The sequence below is a fragment of the Bos javanicus genome, chromosome 14 (assembly GCF_032452875.1).
Source record: "Bos javanicus breed banteng chromosome 14, ARS-OSU_banteng_1.0, whole genome shotgun sequence".
NCBI classification, from domain to species: Eukaryota; Metazoa; Chordata; class Mammalia; order Artiodactyla; family Bovidae; genus Bos; species Bos javanicus.
In genome coordinates, this window is record NC_083881.1 from 54,957,701 (window position 1) to 54,979,697 (window position 21,997).

The following is a 21,997-nucleotide window of genomic DNA, read 5'->3' on the forward strand; positions in this document are numbered from 1 at the left end:
TTAGTTATATAGAACAGTGAGCACAGACTGTCACGCTAGATTGTAAATGTCTCTTATTTTCTGTACTCATGACTAACCATTCATGTAGAGGAGAACTGGTGTAATGTCATCCCTTCCAGCTGTTATTCATGGCTCAATTTTAATTGCCCCAAATGATGAAAAGTCACCACCCTTTGAGGATGTGAATGTCCTGGTGACTGCTCTGGCTCTGATTTTGTCACTGAGGTCAGACTTTAGGTCACTGTCTTAATATTTTATAAATATAATTTCCACTCATCAAAGGGGCAGCAGACAAATAAAAGTTCATGATACACTCTGTAGTCATCATGGCTTTAAAGACATGGAAACAATGTCGATGACACTTTCTGCAAAATTTCTCACCTCATTAGTTGTGGCTCAGCTGGTAAAGAATCTGCCTGCAATGCGAGAGACCTGGGTTCGATCCCTGGGTTGGGAAGATCCCCTGGAGAAGGGAAGAGCTACCCACTCCAGTATTCTGGAATGGAGAATTCCATGGACTGTATAGTCCATGGGGTTGCAAAGAGTTGGACACGACTAAGCGACTTTCACTTTCACTTTCGGTATTATAGGCTCCATTTCTCGTTTTCAGTGTGTCTGTGACAAATTCTCCTGCCCATCTCTGCAAACCAGCAGAGTATGGGAATTTTTTCAGCCTCAAAATACTGGAATTTGCTGTTTCCTCATCTATATCAGTTCAGTTCAGTCGCTCAGTTGTGTCCAACTCTTTTCGACCCCATGAACCGCAGCACGCCAGGCCTCCCTGTCCCTCATCTATATACTGAACTAATAATAGTACCTATGACATAAAGCTACTTTGAAAATTCAGTGACACCATCAGTAGCACATGACATATACTAAATAGTCACTGCTGTTGTATTATGATTACTGTAAGCATCGTTATGATCATTTTTACAATCACTTGTAGTTAAGGGAGAGTGTATTGAAGAGTTTGAACAGTTCTTTGGTTTGATTCCATTCAGCTTATCAAATTTTCTAGCAAATACTAAGAACCTAACCGTGTGCTTGGTGCTTGGTTTTCTGATGGAAATTATGACATTCAATGTACTTGAAAATGTAGACAACAAAACAAAACGTGAGATGTGCAGTAGTTTTTTCTTTTCAAATGTGTGGCTTTCTGTTTTTGTCAAATGGCCGTATCTAGATCTACACAAGGAAATGTTTGCCAATTCATTTTGCTGCCACTAACGGATATGTAAGAGTCCACAGCAGATATGTAAGCTAAAAGGGGCTGGGCTATAGCTAAGTGTAGTTAATAGTTATACCTTGAATTAAAAATGTGACATTTAAAAACTTAGGTTCAGATTCTAAGCTCACTTCCTTTCCTGAAAAGTTTTCCATTCAGAGTACAATAAATGACATATTTTGAATGAGAGCCGTTTCATTAAGTTGAGTTTTGGGAGTGATTAGAAAGGAAAGGAAAGGGAAATGATTGATTAATCTGTATAAAAATAGGCCCCATGCTGGGGTTTTTCCTTTTGCACTAATCCTCTGTGACATCCGAACCAAAAAAAAGAGTAAAACCAATGCCATATGTGCAGAGCCTGATGGTGCTGATTTTAAAACACATGAAGAGTTGACCCAGATAATATTTTGCAGTTTTATTTTCATTACAATGTCATTTTCATTTTCCATTTCTTCTTTCTGGCATGTTCTCTTCCTTCCATCTGTTTGCCCTGGAAAGAACGTGGCATGTGGAATAAGGGCTATACCAATTTGCTTGAATGGAAAAAAAGGGGCGGACATTTGTAGAAAGTGATTTAATATGAGGTCTCTAGAGGTTAAGGACCTGGGACTCACTATCTGTCCAAACATAGAACTAAATATATTTTGCTAAACCTAATTTCAGATGCAATATCACTCAAGTAATGAAGCTAGAATAAGACTTCTCTTGGAATATTTCAAGGCAAAAATCAAATCCATAGCAACATCCCACTAGCATGGCCACCTTTTATCTATATGACACTGGTCTGTGACAACATAATCCCCGCTTTCCTTTTCCACTGTCTTTAGTCAGACAGGCACACGCTTCGACGATGCACAATTTGTCGAGTGTTTGTTAGGTGACCGGAGCTGCTGTCATGAGTTGGGGATCACGTCCTTCTGTGGACATCTGAGGAGCATTCTGAGGTCTCAGTTGGCAGTTCTGTTTGCTGAGTCCTTTTTTATCCGAGGGAGTTTACAGCAGTTTCAGAGGGAGGGCTGTTCCCTTGTCCTGTGTGGTGGCAACATTATTCAGGGAAACTGGATCTTCCTGCAGGTTTTGCTTCTTGTGCTCACCCTTGTGGCTGAGATAACGCAGGCTCTGCAAGCCTCTGCCAGGAAGATCTGATTTCTGCCCCGGCGACTGGCGGGCCTGACTGTTCTTGAGAGATGGAGGCTGTGCCTGAACCTGATCCTGGGTTCCTACCTGACTTCAGTGCTTTCCCCGCCGTGTTTGCAGAGGAAGCAGAGGATTCAGGCTGAGGGGCTTTGGTCCTCTTTAGTGCAGTAGAGAGCAGTAGTTCAGGATCTATGGGCCATGCCATGGTCTCCTATATGGCCGAGCCCAGCTTACCAGGGATAGTGGAGGGGTTTTGTCTGTGCAGAGCTGGGGCCTTCTTGAGTTTGGGATGAGATTCTCCAGCTTTGCATTTCCAGCCTTTCTTTTCTCTTCTGTCTCAATCACCACTTAACAGATATGAACCCAGTGTGTGTATGTGTGCTAAGTTGCTTCAGTCGTGTCCGACTGTTTGCAACCCCGTGGACTGTAGCCCGTCAGGCTCCTCTGTCCATGGGATTCTCTAGGCAACCCAGTAATGCTCCTCATTTGTTGTTTCAGCAACTCTTTATTGATGTGCCAGCCAGTGAGCCAGGCACTGGAATACAACAGTAAGCCAGGAGCGCCACATATGTGTGTGATGTGATGTGTTTCTGGGGAAGGTGCTGAGTCCCCTGAGTGTACCGAGGAGGACCATGGAACCCAGACTTTGGAGTTCTGGGAAGGGTCTCGGGGAAGTAATGCTAGATTGACACTTAGAAAGGGTAAAACTAGGTTTTTAAGTGTGAAGACACTCAAGGATCTGAATTTTACATGCCATTGCTGTTAACTTTAGTACTACGTACTTTCTTGTTATGCTTTACCTGCTAAGTCATGTCCCACTCTTTTAAGATCCCCAGGGACTGTAGCCCGCCTGGCTTCTCTATCCATGGGATTTCCCAAGCAAGAATAATAGAGTAGGTTGCCATTTCCTTCTCCAGAGAATCTTCCTGACCCAGGGCTCCAACCCAAGTCTCCTGCATTGGCAGGTGGATTCTTTACCACTGAGCCACCAGGGAAGCCCCATGTACTTCCTTTGGAGTTTAAGTTCTATTGTCATGGCTACCATGTTGCAGTTAACATGAGTCTTTCCTCTGCTAGGATGTGAGCCTCTTTAGGATGTGGACCATGTTTTTCCCCTTCTTTCCTTCCTTCTTTCATTCTTGCCATCCCCCACATTTTGTTTTTATTTTAAATAATTCATGCTGCCTTATTTCTTTCTTTTTAAATATTATGTATTTAATATACTGCCCATAAAGAACAGATATAACATGTGTAAGCTATGCCATGCTGTGCCATTCTAAGTTGCTCTGTCGTGTCAGACTCTTTGTGACCCCATGGACTACAGCCTACCAGGCTTCTCTGTCCATGGGATTCTCCCGGCAAGAATGCTGGAGTAGATTTCCATTCCGTCCTCCAGGGGATCTTCCTGACCTAGGAAGCCAATCCACATCTCTTCAGTTCAGTTCAGTCACTCAGTCATGTCCGACTCTTTGCAACCCCATGAATCGCAGCACACCAGGCCTCCCTGTCCATCACCAACTCCCAGAGTTCACTCAAACTCACATCTTTCGAGTCGGTGATGCCATCCAGCCATCTCATCTTCTGTCGTCTCCTTCTCCTCCTGCCCCTAATCCCTCCCAGCATCAGAGTCTTTTCCAATGAGTCAACTCTTCGCATGAGGTGGCCAAAGTACTGGAGTTTCAGCTTTAGCATCATTCTTTCCAAAGAACACCCAGGACTGATCTCCTTTAGAATGGACTGGTTGGATCTCCTTGCAGTCCAAGGGACTCTCAAGAGGCTTCTCCAACACCACAGTTCAAAAGCATCAATTCTTCGGTGCTCAGCTTTCTTCACAGTCCAACTCTCACATCCATACATGACCACAGGAAAAACCATAGCCTTGACTAGACATCTCCTGTATTGGCAGGTGGGTTCTTCACTGCTAGTGCCACTTGGAAAGCCCATATATAAGCTATAGAAAATAATAATAAAGCAGGCACTGTGACCCGTCTTCCGCTGTAAGAATTACCACCACTGAAGCTGCCTACAGGCTCTTCCAGATCTCATTCTTGGCCTTTCCCCAGAGGTAACCACTACATTGAAATGTGTGTTTTATCAATTCCTTTCATTTTAAAAATAATCTCTACCACCTTAGGTATGTGCCCCTACAAATATGTTGGAGCCCAAGGGTAAAATTTAAACATGGAGCTATCTGCCTTTGTGCTCTCCCTAAGTCGCACAGGGCCTAGAACTTAAGAGGTTCTCATTGGATGTTTGTGGACAGATGGATATGCCCTTGTAGAGCCTGGAAGATATCTTTGTGATGCTATACACCAAGGAGATACTGGAATTCAGTTTTGGTCAGTTTGTTCCTTTTGAGCCTTGTTGGTTTTGTTCCTTTGGGATGCTTATGGATGTAGGTCACAGAAATGAGTCACATACCGTTTAATTGTTTGGGGAGACTTCCTACTTGGGCTTCCCTGGTGGCTCAGTGGTAAAGAATCCACCTGCCAATGCAGGAGACGTGGGTTGGATCCCTGAGTCAGGAAGATCCCCTAGAGAAGGAAGTGGCAACTCACTCCAGTATTCTTGCCTGGGAAATCCCATGGACAGAGGAGCCTGGCGGGCTACAGTCCACGGGGTTGCAAAGAGTCAGACACGACTTAGCAACTAAACAACAAAAAACTTCCTACTTATCCTCTTCATTTCACTGCCATGCAAACAACTGTCCAGTGGTCCTAAAGAGAGTGGCCTTAATGTTTTTTTTCATAATCTGTTTTGCCTTTCCATTCCATTGTGGCTTTTCTTAGAACAGTGTGGAATGGGGAGGAGAGAGGTGGAGAGACTAAGGAACACTGAGTACACTTGAATTAAAAGTTAACTTGCGTCGGGGGGTGGGGCAGAGGAGCCGGGCAAGCAAAGGGTTGGCTGGGGAACGCGTGCTCCGTGCCAGACGTCACTTTGAGTTGAGAGCCTGGGGAAGGTTCCATTAAACAAATCCATGGAAATGCAGAGCATAATTTGTGTGCAGAGCATAATCTGATGGTGAGAGAGCTTCATTCTTTTTAAATGCCAGGCACCACACAAGAACCAGCAGAGAACATTTTCAGGGGGACATTCAAAAACATTTTGTTCAGAAGCTTGAGAGTCTCAGTAGTTTTCAGTGGGTTAAACAATGGGGTGAGGTGACCTTTGGAGCTTGCTGCTGGGAGCTCAGCTTGTTTGCAGAATGCCTGGCCTCTGCCCAGGGAGCACCCAGCTCTGAAGGCGCAGTGGGAGCATGGCCTCTGGGTGAAGTCCCCTCCCCAGAGGTGCCAGGCTCTGCTGGCCTTGATCAGGTGTCCCAGGGCGAGAGTGCAAGAGCTGGTTGACCTGCCTCACACCTGCTTTCCTCCTAGCCCATCCCTCCACTCATCCAGATATCCTCTTTTGTGTTGCCAGGTCCTTGCCAGAAACATTTCCATGTGACTTCATTTTTCCCTCTCTCCCCGATTCTCACTTTAGTTTCTTGAACACACATCTGAATTTAAACAAACCCCATGAGACCTTTCATTGCTCCATTTGCTTGCTTTTGTTCTAACACTATGTACAGATGCCAGGAATTGCCAGAATTTACCCAGCTTGTTTGTTTTTATTTTGTTGACATTTGTGCTTGCAAATAAAAAATATTTGTGTTAAAGATTGATTGCGTGCTCAGTTGCTCAGTCATGTCTGATTCTCTGTGACCCCGTGGACTGTAGCCTGCCAGGCTGCTTTGTCCATGGAATTTTCCAGGGAAGAATACTGGAGTGGGTTGCCATTTCCTTCTCCAAGGGATCTTCCTGACCCAGGGATCAAACCCGGGTCTCCTGCATTGACAGGTGGATTCTTTACTACTGCACCACCTGGGAAGCCCGCTTACAGCCTACTCTCCAGAAAATATTACACAGTGGTGAAGGTAGCATTGATCTTGGAGCATGGTCAATCCATTCTGATTAGAGAATTCAATTTTTCACATAGTCCTCGGGCCATATGAGAAACATTTTTTCCTTTCGTTTGGCAGAGAGAATTACTGTACATATGGCCGTTTCAGTTGTTCTTTTGTGTGGGTAGCACTGCGGTCAAGTGTGTAACATAAGATCAACATGAACGTGTTCGTCACTCAGTTGTGTCCGACTCTTTGCAATCCCATGGACTATAGCTCACCAGACTCCTCTGTCCATGTAATTCTCCAAGCAAAAATACTGGAGTAGGTTTCCATTCCCTTTTCCAGGGGATCTTCCCAACCCAGGGGTCAAACCTGGGTCTTCTGCATTGCAGGCAAATTCTTTACCATCTGAGCCACCAGGGAAACCCAGTGTAAGATGAGGTGTCTCTTAATATTTAACTTGCTCTGTGCTTTTCCTGTTTTAAATCCTTTTGTACAACTGGGGTTTTAACTGATTTTGAATCTATGCAGTTAACTTTGTGAACCTAAGAGCTACGTGGAGAGGAACTCTGTAGGCAGGGCGCTTTCCCCCTTAGATACAGCCTGGCTCCGAACTGTAACAGTCACCTGCCTGGCCTTCCCACCTCCAGTCCCTCCTGCAGGTTTCACTGCTGCAAGATCTCCATAAAACATCAGTGTATTCATAATAAAGCCCTGTTCAAAACTCGCCATGGCTCCCTCTTGCCTTCAGAGTAAAGGTCCTTGTTGTTGTTCAGTCGCTAAGTCATGTCCAACTTTCTGCAGCACGCCAGGCTTCCCTGTCCTTCCGTATCTCCCAGAGTTTTCTCAGACTCACATCCATTGAGTCAGTGATGCCATCCAACCATCTCATCCTCTGCCTCCCTTTTTTTCCTTTTGCCTTCAATCTTTCCCAGCATAGGCCCTTAGCATAGCTTTACATTCTTCAACTCTCTTCAACTCACCTTTGTGGCTGCATTTTCTCATCTGATCACTACATCCCAGCCAAAGAAGGGGTTCAGTATATGCTAAATGTGCCCTGTGTTTTCCTTCCTCTGGGTTTCAGTTCATACTACCCCCTTCACCGAAAGTCCGCTCCCTTCTGTACCCCCAGCACTTAATCACGTTCTCCCGACTGCTCAAGGCATCTCTCCCTTGACATTGTCCCTGCCCTCTTCTGCTCACACAGCCGAGAGGATTTCTTCCTCCTCTGTGGTCCCCTAATGCCCTCTCTCTATCTTGCACTCAGCATGTCCTCTCATCTCCTAGTTGTTTGTCTCTGAAGCTCGTCTCCTCCTGAGAAGAGCCTTGAGCCCTGGAACCATACTTCTTGTTTCCTCCCCCGAGTGCCTATGCACAGCTCAACACACATTTGAGTTGAATGCTATCATTTTGGTTTCCAGATCTTAGATCATTGTGAATTCTGATGACAAGGTCCCAAGCAGCGTGGACAAAGAAGAAAGCCAACTCTGGAGTCAGACTGACCAGCTCTGCTGTTACCAGCTCCGTGACTTGGAGCAAGTTCCATCACCACTCAGAACCTCAGTTTCTTCTTTTACACCCTGTATGTCTTTAGAACAAATGTCTTTAGATTCAAGAAAATATCAGAGGTAGGTTAAGTAGGCTTTTAGTACACAGCGGTTAGTAACGTTCGTGTCTGACTCTGTTGTCTGTTGCGTTAGTTATCCCTTCAAGGTCTGTGTAATCTCTAGTCTGCCATCAGCACCAGGCCATCCATGCTTTCATCTGTGTCATTAATAAGGCATGTTAATAGGATAAGGGCAGATACAAAGCCAGGTGACACATTACTAGAGATTTCCCTCGAGGTTGGCAGGCAATCCATTAGTCAACATCCTTTGGGTCCTGAACTGTGCTGCCATCCAGTTCCCATGGCAGCCTTGTTCATAAGACTTTCCGAAGTGTTGTGGCTAATTGCCTGCTGAATTCCAGGTAACCCATTTGTGTGGCCGCCCCAAATCATAGCGCCGTCAGGAAAGGAATGAAATTTTTTTTATGACTATAGTCATATGACTTCTCTTTCTGGCTTCTACTTACCTTATGAAGGGACCTTTCCTACAGTTTTACTGGAGATCAACACCAAATGTAGCAGTTTGTGATTTCCAGGATTTATTGTTTCTCTGCTTTGATAACCTCTGTACTTTTTGTTCATCACCAACCAGCTACATCTCTTCCTTTCTGATTTCCCCAAAATTGGTGGTATTTCCACAGTCATATCTGTAAGTTCTTTTAGTACCTTCCTTCACTCAGTAAATATTCTTCCGAATCTCCTCTGTCAGGTACAGTGTTTAGTTTGGGGGGATACAGTGATGAACAAGACAGAGGTCTTCCCAAACTGCATGGTTTTTGCGTGCTAAATTTGGGGCTGAAAACTTGAATTTTAAGAAATTTAGGCATATGGGTAGGTAGGTATGCGTGTGTACTCAGTTACTTCAGTCGTATCCGACTCTGTGCAACCCTATAGACTGTAGCCCACCAGGCTTCTCTGTCCATGGGATTCTCCAGACAAGAATACTGAAGTTGGTTGTCATGCCCTCCTTCAGGGGATTTTCCCAACCCAGGGATCAAACCCACATCTCCTGCATTGCAGGTGGATTCCTTACCACTGCCACCACCTGGAAAGCCCTATTGGTAGGTAGGATTGGAGGGAATATTTATCCTAACCGTAAAGAACAACAGGCTGTCAACCCAAACTGAAAGGAGAGAAAGAGGAAGGTAACTCAGTCAAGAGCATTTCCAGGCGCCCTTGCTGAATACTGAGTATGGAGGAACTTTCAGTGTTATGAAACCTTTCAAGACCATAGCAGCTACTGTGTATTCAGTGCTGCATTAGACACGGGTACAGTCATAGAGGAGCCCTCAAGGAGCTGACAATGGGCTGGGAAATTACAGACAGTTGCAGTGCAATGAAATGAATGCTCATTAAAATTCTGGGTGGGGTGAGAGCATAAAGGAAGGGCTTCTGATCTCTTTCCTGAAGGAGTTAAAGGTTAAAGCTAAGCTGAGACCTGAAGAACAGGTAGTAGTTAGCCAGGCCCAGGGGGAAAGAAAACTCATCCTTCCAGGTGGAGGGAACAGCTTTTGTGAAAACTGGAGTCCAGAGATGGTTGTGCTGCCTTCCAGAAATGTCGATGGTTCCACCAGCCGGGGTGCAGTTGTGGCAGTCGGGACAGATTCTATGGACGGCTTGTAGATTATGCATTGAAGTTTGGACTTTATCTTCAGGACACGAGCACCATTAAGGGTTTCAACAGGGGAATCACCTAATTAGATTTATGCTCTGGAGCAGCCTGGAAGATGGAGTGCTCGGGGCCACGATGAGCAGCTGGATTACAGTGGGTGGTGGTGTCATAATTCTGGTAAGAAATGATCGTGGCCTGGGGTGGAGCATTCAGGATGGGAAGAAGCAGACAGATCATGGAAGTTACTACAGGCAGATTCGAGTAGATGGCTGCAGTCTATAGTTAAATATTGAAAACCAGAGCCATTTACTGTAGTGGTTCTCAGACTTTAGCATGCATAAAAGATCACCTGGGCATTTGTAAAAATGTGTGTTATGGGAATGACTTGAGGAAATGTCAGTGGACAGATTTGGGATGTAAGTCAAGAATCTGTGTTTTCAGCAAGTGTCCAGGTGACACTGATGCAGACGGGCCTCAGACCACGCCGTCAAAAGCCCCGCTTTATGAGAGGTTTTAAACTGGCAGTCTCTTAAGCGTATCCATGATTGTTAACTTCTCATTTAAGAATGAAGCGTCAATCCTATTTTTAAAAACTTCTGTATTTAATTATTTATTTCCGGCTGTGCTGGGCCTGTGTTGCTGCACCGGCTTTTTCTCTGGTTGCCGCGAGCAGGCCTCTCATTGTGGGGGCTTCTCTTGTGGAGCACAGGCTCTAGGGCGCTGAGGCTTCAGTAGTTGTGGCCCTTTGAGTTACTGCAGTCCAGGCGCTAAAGCACAGGCTCCATAGTTGTGGCTCACAGGCTTAGCTGCTCTGAGGTGTGTGGGATCTTCCTGAATCAAGGCTGGAACCCATGTCTCCAGCATTGGCAGGCAGATTCTTTACCACTGCACCATCAGGGAAGCCCCAGTCCTATTATTTTTGTTGAGAATAGGTGAGTGGCTCAGCCTGATGGGTTCAGGTGCTAAAAAAATTTAAAAAGGGCTGTCTCCTGGCTAGTGTGGTCTGTGTTCACTAATTGTTTGCTCTCTGGTAAGCGATGCGGGGCTTCCCAGGTGGCTCGGTGGTAAGGAATCCACCTGCAATGCAGGAGACTCGGGTTTGATCCCTGAGTTGGGAAGATCCCCAGAGGAGCAAATGGCAACCCACTTCATTATTCTTGCCTGGGAAATCCCATGGACAGAGGAGCGTGGTGGGCAACAGTTCATGGAGTCACAGAGTCAGACATGACTTAGTGACTAAAACAAGGGAGGCAGAACAGAGGGTGATAATCTTATTAAGACTCCTACAGCAGATGGTTTGTAAATGAATTTTCCAAAGTTTCAGCAAGCCCTTTGCTTGAGCAAGCCAGCAACCACTTATGAGGAAAATAAAATCTCCCAGCTCTTGGTGCAGGTATGCATTCTTAGTGTTCACGGCATATTTTGATGCATATTATTGTGGTATTTCTCAAGCTTAAATGTCCACCTTCAAATCCCAGCTTCACTATATACAAGCTGTGTAATCTTGAGCAAGCTACCTGTTCTCTCCTTCTGTCATATGTAAAATGGGAGTAAAATTGTACCTGTCTCATAGACTTGATATGTATTAAATGAGAATACATGTACAGCACATTGACAGCGTGTGAACATAATAAGCCATTTCTAATCATTACTGAGATCTGTAATAAACTCATCACTTGAATTAAGAGTTTCATCATGTAATAAAGTCTTCACCTTCTTATTTAAGTCATGGTGCTTTAGAAAAACACATTTATGGAGCCCATATGCAAGAATGCTTTGAGAAACTTAATATTTAGCAACACATACCAAACATGGGGTTAAGTCAGCCAATAAGTAATAATGCTGAATATTAATCAGATCAGATCAGATCAGTCGCTCAGTCGTGTCCGACTCTTTGCAACCCCATGAATCGCAGCACACCAGGCCTCCCTGTCCATCACCAACTCCCGGAGTTCACTCAGACTCACGTCCATCGAGTCAGCAATGCCATCCAGCCATCTCATCCTCTGTCGTCCCCTTCTCCTCTTGCCCCCAATCCCTCCCAGCATCAGAGTCTTTTCCAATGAGTCAACTCTTCGCATGAGGTGGCCAAAGTACTGGAGTTTCAGCTTTAGCATCATTCCTTCCAAAGAAATCCCAGGGCTGATCTCCTTTAGAATGGACTGGTTGGATCTCCTTGCAGTCCAAAGGACTCTCAAGAGTCTTCTCCAACACCACAGTTCAAAAGCATCAATTCTTCAGCGCTCAGCCTTCTTCACAGTCCAACTCTCACATCCATACATGACCACAGGAAAAACCATAGCCTTGACTAGACGAACCTTTGTTGGCAAAGTAATGTCTCTGCTTTTGAATACGCTATCTAGGTTGGTCATAACTTTCCTTCAAAGGAGTTAGCGTCTTTTAATTTCATGGCTGCAGTCACCATCTGCAGTGATTTTGGAGCCCAGAAAAATAAGGTCTGACACTGTTTCCACTGTTTCTCCATCTATTTCCCATGAAGTGGTGGGACCGGATGCCATGATCTTCGTTTTCTGAATGTTGAGCTTTAAGCCAACTTTTTCACTCTCCACTTTCACTTTTATCAAGAGGCTTTTGAGTTCCTCTTCACTTTCTGCCATAAGGGTGGGTGTCATCTGTATATCTGAGGTTATTGATATTTCTCCCGGCAATCTTGATTCCAGTTTGTGTTTCTTCCAGTCCAGTGTCTTAATACTTGAATAGTAATATTAATGCATTTATCACAGTCCCCATTATGTCACTGAGTCCTCACAATGCTCCCATACAACCAGCCTGGGATCCCTTTTAGAGTGAGGAAACTGAGTAATAAAGAGATTAATCAATCACCAAGGTCACACTGGCATTAAATGAAAGATTAGATATCTTCTCTCAGAACCCACCAATGCTGCTGCTGCTGCTAAGTCACTTCAGTCGTGTCCGACTCTGTGCGACCCCATAGATGGCAGCCCACCAGGCCCCACCATCCCTGGGATTCTCCAAGCAAGAACACTGGAGTGGGGTGCCATTTCCTCCTCCAATGCATGAAAGTGAAAAGTGAAAGTGAAGTCGCTCAGTCGTGTCCAACTCTTCGTGACCCCTTGGACTGCAGCCTACCAGGCTCCTCTGTCCATGGGATTTTCCAGGCAAGAGTACTGGAGTGGGTTGCCAGTGCCTTCTCCACCACCAGTGCTGGACTCTGCTTTTAACCACAGATGTTAAATACCTACTATCAGTTACATGAAGCACAGTTAGTAACACTCAGTATTATGCCAAGTAAAATCAGAAATTGACTCATTTTGAGTGCGAAATATGTAAAAGATTATTCCCAAAATGTATGCTGTGCTGTGTAGCTATATTTTAAATCAGAGGCAAGCCTGCTGCTCTGTTTCTCAGAGGCAGCCATTCAGGAAGCCGATACATGTGATCTCAGTCAGAGGGTGTATTAGAATGATTCCCAAGTTTAGTGTTCAGAGACCTGAAGGGCTTGTTAAAATATGGGCTTCCCAGGTGGCTCAGCAGGTTAAGAGTCTGCCTGCAGTGGAAAAGACACAGAAGACATGGGCTTGATCCCTGGGTCGGGAAGATCCCCTGGAGGAGGGCACAGCCCCCTCCAGTATTCTTACCTGGAGAATCCCATGAACAGTGGAGCCTGGTTGGCTATGGTCCATGGACACGACTGAAGCGACTGAGCATGTAGCCCTGCCTCTGAGTTGCTGACTCTGTAGGTCTGGGGTGGGGCCTGAGAATCTGTATTCCTGATAAGTTCCCAGGTGATGCTGCTGCTGCTGGTTTGGAACCACACTGTGAAAACCACTGTCTTAGAGGAATGGGAAGATGGTTGGTGACTTTAGGGGCAGAGGATAGTTTAAAGTCTACCCTATAATCACCAGACCTGCTTCACCAACCTAATTATTTAAATTCACAAAGATGTTCTGAAGCAACAGAATGTCCGCTCTAGCATGTAGATGCTTAGATGCAAATCAGAAGATGGTCATCTTTACTTCGGTTTTAACATTTCTAGAGCAGGGTAATTGCTTTCTAATGTAGAGACTTTTATATAGTAGCTCCCCCTTCTCTAAAACAGTGGGGCCTGATTTAAGACTCAGCTATGTATTCAGATGGAGAAGCCAGTGGCAACCCACTCCAGTACTCTTGCCTGGACAATCCCATGAACGGAGGAGCCTGGTAGGCTACCGTCCACGGGGTCGCAAAGAAGCGGACACGACTGAGCAACATCACTTCACTTACGTATTCAGAACTTCACCTGTGATGCAAACCCAGCATTTCGTCTTAAAACTAGGTACTTAGCTATTAATAAGTTCTGGGCTGTCTTAAGCCATTTCATGTCCCCCTCCTCTGCCCTTTGAGGGCCAAGGGCTTTCTCCCTCTATGAGGTTGTATGCACAGTCCAGTAAACTCTGGGTTGGTTTCTCACATTCATGGACTGGTCTCATTGTCTAAGTTAAGGGGCAAGGTCATGTAGTGACCTAAGCTAAACCCAGTAGGTTATCAGGTGATTCTTGAGATTTTAGGGTTACTCCAGGTCAGAATGACGCTAGAAAGGATCACCTTGGGCATGTTGGATCCTAAAATTGGGACAGGGTAAAGCAGAGTCTAGTTTTATGTTTAACTCTTGATTTCTTCACAACAATGAGAGGGAAGGGATATAAAGACAAATGTGTAAGCGCAAGTGACCCACGAGCACTTTCTTTTGTCCATGGAATGTATAACATAGAAGTAGATTCACTGAGTTGATAGTTTTCTTTGGAGGATTTGAGCCTCTGGAAATGCAAGTGGATGCTTTATCAGAATGGAAAACCTAGCTAGATGAGTAGCTGGAATTAACCGAACTAATTTTCTCATCATCAGAAGAATTAAGACCTAAATTATGGAATAAGTCATACAGTGGACTATTATACAGTTGTCAAATGAATGTACTATAACTATAGGAGTATTTTATTATACAGTTGTCAAATGAATGTACTATAACTATAGGAGTATTTTAGCAACATAATTTTGAGTGAAAATTTTCCCAAATACTATACATATCATGATAACCTGTTTATTAAAAAGTGAAAAATAGATGAAACAAGAAAAAAAAATTGCCATTTGGAAATTCAAATAGATGTGATTGCTCTTTGTAAAAATGAAAACCAGGAAATGGTGAACAGGCAATAAGAAGAAGAAGTATATGTAAGTTGGTGTCGACCATCTAGTGTTTCTGATGAGGGTGGTTTCTTTATTTATTATAATATTAACTGTGAATAAATAAAAACATAAACCAGTTAGAAAATAAAAATAAAGGTAGTCTTTCATGAGTCAATGAGGAGTGTGTGTCAAGAACCAAGGAATTTGATTAATCCAGTTCTGTGCCTCTGAAACTCATGTTTCAATGCGGACAGCAGGTGGGAAAATAGCTTTCTGGGTTTCAGAGAAAATAACGCAGCCCCACTCTGAAGGTCCAGGCTCGGGTCCACGCAGCGCTGTGACCTCAAGTCTTGGCCACTGCCTCTCACCTTGTCTCAGTTTGTGCAGCTTATCAACGGAGATCACTCAGGAGGCAGGGAGGTCAGGAGGTCATCGAAGATTGTCCGTAGAGTCACTTCAGACAAAACTAAAGGCTACAGTGTCCCTGAAGTAGGAAAAACATAGATGTTTCCTTCTCTTTCCTACCCACCTGCCTGAGAAAGGTCACGTTTACATGTTTTCTCAGAGAAGCAAAGGTCGGAGTTCTAGAAATGGAAAGATCTGCATCCAACCAAACTTTTGGGGATTTTAAACTCAGCTGGGTCTAAACTGCCTTGATGGCCTCGTTCCCGATGCTGCTTCCGCTCCCCCCACAGCGCTGCTGTCTCCTGCCGCCCCTTCTCCCTGGACGCCCTTCTCCGCACTCCTCCTGCCGCAGTCTCGGATAGTCGTGAATCCTTTCCAGAGCTTGCTGGTTCACTGAGCATCTCCTGGAATCGTAATCCTTCCAGTAGGGAACAGTGTTTTCCTTTGTTGACCTCTCTTAGCACCTAATGAATCTCTGTCCTGAGAAGTTTGCTTCTTTCTGAAAAAACAGGTTCAGCATCTCAGCATGACGGTTGCTGGGTGTGCAAAGGAACTGACGAAATCTCGCCCTCGTGGAGATGCTGTATCCTGAGTGTGTGTTTGTGACCCCTGACCCTGCGAGAAGGCTTGATGGTTAGCTCTCTGTTTTTTAGTGTGCTTGAGGCTTTCCTGTGAAATTGGAAGATTCAGTCAATACAGCCCAGGTCTGAGGATTTACTCAATTTAGAATCTAAAGGGAGGAGGCAGAATCTTTACCATCCTCTGGGAGAATCTTCTGTTTATTTTCTTGCTTGTTTTGAATGCTTGCTCATAACTACACCCCACACTACAGCCTCACCTCACTCCTGCTCTGTGCTCCCCACCCCGCTCCTGCTCTGTGCTCCCCACCTCGCTCCTGCTCTGTGCTCCTCACCTCACTCCTGCTTTGTGCTCCCACCCCACTCCTGCTCTGTGCTCCCACCCCACTCCTGCTCTGTGCTCCTCACCTTAGTCCTGCTCCGTGCTCCCCACCTTAGTCCTGCTCCGTGCTCCCCACCTCACTCCTGCTCTGTGCTCCAAGTCATCTCCGACTGGGCCCATCGTGTATTGGGACTCAGATGTGATTCAGAGAGGGAGATCGTGAGAAGAAAAATCAAAATAATAGCAGTATTTTTAAGTTTTTACCAAGCGCCAGGCCCTACGTTCTACATGGTTTACCTATAGTAGTTTACATAACCCTTAAAACAACTCTGTAAGAAAGCTCCCGTTACCATTCTCTGTCCATAGAAGGCGCAGAGAGGCCGAGTGCCATTCCCAAGGTCACACAGCTAGTAACGGAGGCTACTGAACTGTACCACCGCATAAAAAGTGAAGAGAAACAACTTCATGGGGATTGAAATGCTAGAGAGAGAGAGGATAAATTCCTCAGGAATAAAGGTGAAAGGATGTCGAAATATTCGAAGTGGAGCGAGGCCACGTGCTGACAAGATCCAGTGATGTAGTTCGAGGCAGATGGTTCAGTGGAGTGAAGAGGAAGGTCGGGGCTTCCGCGAAAGTCAGGAGAGCGCGGCAGCGTGAGGCGCAGCTTCCCCGGGGGGTACTGGGCAGCAGCCCTCCAGGAGCCTGGAGCTGAGAGCGCACACCAATCGGCGTGCCCCGGGTCACGAGGCGGTGACCGTGACGAGGATGCCGGGAGGCAGTCGAAACTGTTCAGTCTTGGAGTCTATTTTAGAAACTGTGCTTAAGGAGGTTTAGAAAGAAAGAAAGAAATGCTGTTTTAGAACCCTGCTGTGTGTCTCTGCAACAAATTATAAGTTATGTCATCTTCTTCCTTAGCAAGTGGGTGATGTTGTTCCATTCATGGTCTCAAACTGCTTGCAGAGAGCAGGGCCTCACTAAGCGTGCAAAGTCAGGGGACTTTGAACAAGACCCATCCCTAATCCTTCCCCCTTATATCCTGCAGTCCCAGACAGGAATCCGAGCCGTGCTCTGCCTTTGTAGTCTTAGTGACACGTCAGTCCCCAGTTCTCCCCCACCCCATCACCACCCCCTTCCTCCCCGTCAGCTGTCTCCACGGTGACACCCCTGCTCCGAACCCACCACTGCCACCTTGAGCGCTGCTTTTTCTCTGATTTAGGTTTTCCTGCCAGACACGGAGGGCAGGCACCTCATTTTGGTAAACGCTGGATAAACACGTCTCCTTAAATAGAAGCAGCCGGCTCACCAGCTGGCTTTTTTTCCCTAAGTGGCAGCAACTCAGTTGAATAAACTTGACAAGTCAAAGATGAGGAACATGTAAGAGTGAAAAATTCTGCAAGGAGGATCAGCTCGTGTTATTACCAGGCCCGCAAGATAATCAGTGTGGATGAAGTTCACGGCCACCGTGGAGGCCACCCTTCCCAGACCTGTTTAGCGGAAGGCCGTGTGGCTGAGGGTTGCCCTTCGAGCCCCTCTTCTTAAGGGCCTGTGCCCGACGCTGGTTCAGTGTGGGAGGCTCTGCACACATGTGTGGTTCCTTGGTTTCACTTGGCATGTCAGCCAGGGACAACTCGAACCTACCAGAGGGTTGGGGCTGATGGGATGACCCAGTGGAGAGCTGGCTGGGCTGTGAGCTGTATCAGTGTTGGATGATTGCTGATACCCCCAAGTCCAAAGCGCTCAGCCCTTCCTCTTTAAAACCGGATTATGAGGACTTCAAACCATGGATAAACTGCTAAATGTCCTACTGGCTTTATAAACCGACATGTGTGCACATGCGCTTGGCTGGAACTGGTACCTTCTATATGTTCCCCCTTTCCTTCCAGTCCTCTAAGAATGCACCTAGCCCAGGAACGTGCTTCTGGAGGGCTGCGAGGGCAGAGATCACTCTGTTACACTCTTCTCTCCTGTGTGCCTTGTCGTCGAGTGAAGCCTTCTTAACTTCTGCTCACTCGCCTTCCACTTGCCATGGAAGAAAGCTCTTGAGTTTAACCAGACTGGAGAGAGATTCCCTGCGCTCTGTATCTTTGGAGCTCTCCTCCTCACAGTGTGGTCCATAACCATCTGCTGCACAATCATCTATGGTAATTACTTAAAATGCTGATTCCTGGGTCACCCACCCTTCCCAGCCTTCTAAAGGAATTTCTATGAGTGTTTCCCAGAAGTCTCCACTTCCCAGGTGACGCTTATACACAGTAAGTTTTAGAAATCATTGCATTATTAATAATTATCAGATTAATATTTGTGAACATGTCAAGCACTTACCATGCATTTCACTTTCCATTCATTTCAACTTCACCACAGCTCTACAAGGTAGAAATCACCCACCTAGAGCAGGGCCTGACACATGGCACACAGCAGATGCTCAATACATTTTTTATTAAACAATAAGTTAACCTTAAATATATGTGTGTGTGTATATATATCAGTTCAGTTCAGTTGCTCAGTCATGCTCGACTCTTCACGACCCTATGGACTGCAGCTTGCCAAGGTTTCCTGTCCATCACCAGCTCCCGGAGCTTACTCAAACTCATGTCCATCTTGTCGGTGATGCTATCCAACCACCTCATCCTCTGTCATCCCCTTCTCCTCCTGCCTTCAATCTTTCCCAGCATCAGGGTCTTTTCAGATGAGTCAGTTCTTCACATCAGGTGGCCAAAGTATTGGAGTTTCAGCTTTAGCATCAGTCCTTCCAATTAATATTCAGGACTGATTTCCTTTAAGATGGACTGGTTGGATCTCCTTGCAGTATAAAGGACTCTCAAGAGTCTTCTCCAATACCACAGTTCAAAAGCATCAATTTTTCAGCACTCAACTTTATAGTCCAACTTTCACATCCATACATGACTACTGAAAAAACCATAGCTTTGACTAGACGGACCTTTGTTGGTAATGTCTCTGCTTTTTAATATGCTCTCTGGGTTGGTCATAACTTTTCTTCCAAGGAGCAATCGTCTTTTAATTTCATGGCTGCAGTCACCATCTGCCATGACTTTGGAGCCCCCAAAAATAAAGTCTCTCACCTGTTTCCATTGTTTCTCCATCTCTTTGCCATGAAGTGATGGGACCGGATGCCATGATCCTAGTTCTCTGAATGTTGAGTTTTAAACCAACTTTTTCACTCTCCTCTTTCACGTTCATCAAGAGGCTTTTTAGTTCTTCACTTTCTGCCACAAGGGTGGTGTTTTCTGCATATCTGAGGTTATTGATATTTCTTCCGGCAATTTTGATTCCAGTTTGTACTTCATCCAGCCCCTCGTTTCGCATGATGTATTCTGCATATAAGTTAAATAAGCAGGGTGACAATATATAGCCTCGACGTACTCCTTTCCCGATTTGAAACCAGTCCATCCTTCCATGTCCAGTTCTAACTGTTGCTTCTTGACCTGCATACAGATTTCTCAGGAGGCAGGTCAGGCAGTTTGGTATTCCCATCTCTTTAAGAATTTTCCACAGTTTGTTGTGATCCACACAGTCAAAGGCTTTGGAATAGTCAATAAAGCAGAAGTAGATGTTTTTCTGGCACTCTTGCTTTTTCGATGAGCCAACAGATGTTTTACATATATATATATATATATATATATATATATATATATATATATATGCCTCCTACCTGCTAAGTCACTTCAGTCATGTCAGATTCTTTGCAATATGGCTTGTAGCTTGCCAGGCTCCCCTGTTCATGGCATTCTCCGGGCAAGAGTACTGGAGTGGGTAGCCATACCCTCCTCCAGGGGATCTTTCCTAGTCTGTTAACGTCACGTCCTACATTTAGGTTCTTTACCACTAGTGCCACCTATGAAGCCCATAAACATACACACAGACACACACATTTACTCCATAAATAAATAAGGAAACTAAGGTTTACAGAAGTTAAAAACACCTGGCCAAGAACACATGGCAAGTGAGAGGTGGAGCCAGGCTTTGTAGAGCCTTCTTTGGGTAGAGCTTGTTGGTGTGTGAGCTTTCAGGCTGGCGCCCCCTTCTGGGGATGCTGAGTTGTGCACGGCAGTGGTGCCAGAGGACCCCAGAGGCATCTGACTGGCCTTAGGTTGAACTGATTGATCTCTATCATTCACCTCTTAGCCATCTCTGATAAATCGGCAGGATCACATTTATTTATCAGTAATGAAGATAACAGGCCCAGGGAACTTGGATGATTGTTCACGAAGCCAAACGGACCCATGCTCCTGCCCTGTACTCTGCTGAGGTTAACCAATGCAGAGTCTTAATTTTCCTGGGGGGTGAGGTAGAAGGATGCTAGTTATATCCTCAGGCCCTGTGGGAGATTAATAAGCTTTTTGCCCTGGTCAGAAATGTTCGCTTTCTCTTCCCTTCTGGAAGTTTATTTATACTCTGCTCTTTGCTTATCATTTCTTCCATCCACTTTTCTTGCTTGGCAGGTAGATTGTATTTCTGCCAAATACAGGTAGCTGAGCCAGGCCAAGATAAAGAAGCAAAGCTGATGGTGTTATCCTTGACCTGTTGGCCCTCTGTGCCTCCTCTCCCATTGTCCCTCCCGCCCTTTCTCAGGGGACTGGCCTCTGCCAAGACTTGAGCTGTTGTAAAGGTGTGTGCATTTTCCCTGGGCTTTTCTGAAAGCAGGCTTCTAGTGCAGGAGCAACTCTAGAGATTTTTGGAGGCTGTCCATGGGGACTTTGTTTTAGGACCATGGATATTTTTTTAATATAATCTGATTTATTTATTAATGGCTGTGCTGGGTCTTCGTTGCTGTGTGGGGCTTTTTCTCTGGTTGTAATGAGCGGGAGGTACTCCTCGTTGCAGGACGCAGGGTTCTCATTGCTGTGGCTTATTTTGTTACAGAGCACAGGCTCCAGGGGCCCGGGCTTCAGTTGCTGTGGCACATGGGCTCTAGAGCACAGGCTCAATAGTTGTGACGCACTGACTTAGTTGCTTCTCGGCATGTGGGATCTTCCTGGACCAGGGATCGAACCAGTGTCCCTTGCATTTCGAGGCAGATTCTTAACCACTGGACCGCCAGGGAAGCTTAGGACTGTGGATCTTTATTACATAGTCTATTGTGTACACACATACGTACACACATATGGTTAAAAATAGAAACATGCTCTCCACTGAGGGAAGACCACCATTTGTAAAGAGTGACTATAAAAATGCCTGACTCCAGTGAGATAAAGCATTTCCTGTTGTGGGGTTTTTTAAGGGAACGATGCCTGAAAAAGCCCTCTTCCAGCCCTCAAACCACTGTATCAGTAATTCTAGTTAGAAATAATTCTAGCTAGAAATAATAATTCTACTTAGAAATAATAATAGCTTACCTGTAACGAGTGCTTGCTGTGTGCCAGGCACTGTCTTCATTTCTTTTCATGTTTCACCTAATCCCCACAGTCCCTTAGCACTACCTACTCTTAATATTTTCATCCCTGTTTTACAGGTGGGGAAACAGAGGCAGAGAGAGGGTAAACAACTTGCTTGAGGCTCCATAGAGTTAACAGAAGGGCTGTAATTCAAACCCAAGTGGCTTGACTCCCAAACCCTCACAATACTGCATTATATGGTGTGATTACTTTTATTATATGATGATTTTCTTTTAAAATCTTAGACTTTCAAGGAAAGAACCAATTGCCCATAATTGTACTATTCCCCTACTTATAATTTTTATAACAAGAGTCATATGCACCTGGTTAGAAAAGCCACATGGCTCAGGAAGTTATAAAATGAAAATAAGAGTCTGTTTATATCCTCATTGTCCTATTTTCAAGGGAATCATTATACCAGATCTCTTTTTGTTCCCCAAGAAAAATGTTCTATACATGTAGCAGTTTATGATTTAAAGGTTTATTTACAGAGAAGCAAGCATGCCACACCCACTCTTCTGTATCTTGCTTTCCTGGTCTAGTAACAGGTCTTTCCATCTCGGCACACACAGGTGCGTGTCACCCCTCGTCATGATTGTAGAGTATGCATTTAGTTTGCTGTGCTGCCCGACTTAGGCTGTCAGTACTGATGGACAATTTTCTTGGATGCTTACGTGCAGGGTAAGTT

The 21,997-nt window shown here is 45.2% G+C and overlaps 1 protein-coding gene across 7 annotated transcripts in view; it reads left to right on the plus strand.

The window, feature by feature from the left end:
• Positions 1-21,997, plus strand: part of SYBU (syntabulin) — a 130,719-nt gene that overhangs the window by 86,811 nt on the left and 21,911 nt on the right. The gene's annotated exons all lie outside the window — the stretch shown is intronic.